This window comes from Emydura macquarii, unplaced genomic scaffold (genome assembly GCF_026122565.2).
Source record: "Emydura macquarii macquarii isolate MOO-44397 ecotype Brisbane River unplaced genomic scaffold, CSIRO-AGI_Emac_v2 contig_1757, whole genome shotgun sequence".
NCBI classification, from domain to species: domain Eukaryota; kingdom Metazoa; phylum Chordata; order Testudines; family Chelidae; genus Emydura; species Emydura macquarii.
Window position 1 is genome coordinate 27,580 of NW_027131894.1, and position 2,564 is coordinate 30,143.

A 2,564-nucleotide genomic window follows, 5' to 3' on the forward strand; every position below is an offset into this window, starting at 1 on the left:
ACCCTGCTAGGCTGCTATAATTTCAACTTGTGGGACTCCCTCAGGTGGTTTGCTGAGGCATTGCCCCAAGACCAGGCCATGGACTTCGCCATGGTCCTGGATGAAGGGATCACAGTGGCTATGGCAGCCCTGTGAACTGCCAGCGATGCCGCAGATTCGGCTAGCAGGGTAATGGCCTCCACCATCTCCATGAGGCGCTGTTCCTGGCTACAGTTGTCCGGACTGTCGCAGAAGGTGCAACAATCGATACAGGACCTCCCATTTGATGGGTTGGGCCTGTTCTCGGATAAAATTGAAGAGAAGCTGCACGGCCTTAAAGACTCCAGGGCCACACTTCGCTCCCTGGGACTGTATATGCCCCAAGCATCTAGGTGACAGTTGCAACAGCAACTGAGGCCGCCAACTAGGCCCTTCCAGCCCCAGAGGGGCAGGGACAGAAATAGGAGGTTCAGAAGGTGAAATCGGCCCCCCAGCTCATCCCCAGCCTCCCAGCAGAGGTCCCCCAAGGGGTCAGGCAATAAGAGGGCAGTTTTGATGGTGTGCCCGAAGGTGGCACCCCACCATTTCCCTGGATCCACCCCATCCCTTCCAGAACAGATTGAGGCCCTTCTACAGCAAATGAGTGAGCATTACATCAGACCACTGAATCCTCAGCATAGTCCTCAGGGGCTATGCCCTACAGCTCACATCACTCCCCCCAACAGCCTTCCCCTCCCGTCCCTCTTCAGGGACCCCTCTCACGAGCAACTTCTCTTGCAGGAGATAGTCACCCTTCTCGACATGGGGGCAGTGGAAATGGTCCCCCAAGATGAGAAAGGGAAGGGATTCTACTCCAGATACTTCCTTGTCCCCAAAGCAAAGGGGGGTCTGAGATCCATACTAGACCTGCGCTGTCTAAACAAATATATCAAACAGCTCATATTTCACATGGTCTCCCTAGCCTCCATTATCCCTACTCTGGATCCAGGAGACTGGTATGCCGCCCTCGACCTGCAGGACACATACTTCCACATGTCCATCCTTCCCAGTCACAGATATTTCCTCCATTTCACGATGGCTGGTTCCCACTACCAATTGACGGCCCTGCCCTTTGGCCTGCCATCAGCCCCCAGGTCGTTCACCAAATGCATGGCAGTAGTGGCTGCCCACCTGAGGTGCAGGGATGTGCAAATCTTCCCGTACCTGGACGACTGGTTGATCAGGGTCAGGTCCCATGTGAGGAACAGTGTGACCATCACCTGCGCCACATGCAGCAGACGGGAACTGCTCATAAATGAGCAGAAATTGACACTAACCCCGGTGCAGCACATAGAATTTATTGGGGCTACCTGGACGTGTCCCAGTGCCAAGCCTTCCTCCCGCAACCTAGGTTCAAGGCTATGGCTGCGATTATCGCCCAGCTGCACCGGTGCCCTACGACAACAGCCAGGAACTGCCTTCAGCTGTTAGGTCACATGGCGGCCTGCACATACATAGTGTGGTTTGCTCACCTGAGACTCGGGCTGCTCCAGGCATAGTTGTCTTCGGTGTATGTGCCGAGCAGACACCCCTTGAACAAGGTCGTCACTGTTCCCCCGTCAGTCCTGGCATCCCTAAACTGGTGGTGGACTCCCAGGGCAGTGATGAAGGGCATCCCTTTCAGAGATCTGGCCCCGTCAGTCACCCTGATCTCCAATGCCTCAGAAGTAGGGAGGGGAACCCACATCAGTGCCAACCTGGGCACTCAGGAGCTCTGGACGGGAGAGGAGAGGCGCCTGCAAATCAATGTAAAAGAACTCAGGGCCATCCGACTAGCGTGCAAGGTGTTCCTCAGATTCCTGAAGGGAAGGGTGGTGCAGGTGCTGATGGACAAGACCACAGTCATAAACAGGCTGTGGGGAACACGCTTCTCGGCCCTCTGTCAGAAAGCCACCCACCTGTGGGGCTTTGCAGTGAGGAACGACTTTCACTTGTCTGCCTCTAACTTCCTGGGGGTGAGGAATGACGAGGTGGATCGCCTCAGCAAGTCGTTTCTTCCCCGCCACGAATGGTCATTGCATTTGGAGGTCATGACTTTGATCTTCCGTAATTGGGGTGTTCCCCAACTGGACTTGTTCACGTCGTCCTGGAACAAGAAGTGCCCAAGGTTCTGCTCGCTTCAGGGTCATGAGCCGGGCTTCATATCCGTCGCGTTCTTCATTGAATGGATGAGGGCCCTCATGTACGCGTTCCCTCCCATACCGCTCCTGCCCAAGGTCCTCTTGAAAATCAAGAGGGACAGGGCAGATGTGATACTTATCGCCCCGACCTGGCCAAGACAGCATTGGTTCAGCATGCGATGGACCTGTCGATCACCCTGCCCGTGGAGCTCTCAAGATGGCACGACCTGCTGTCCCAGGACCATGGTCAGCTGCTGCACCCAGACCTGGACTTCCTGCACCTCATGGCCTGGAGGCTCTGTGGCTGATGGAGGGGGAGAGAGCCTGCTCAGTGCAGGTCCAACAAGTTCTGCTGGGCAGCAGGAAACCTTCTACACGGGTTGTGTATTGGGCTAAGTGGAAGCAGTTTACATGCTGGGAGGAGTC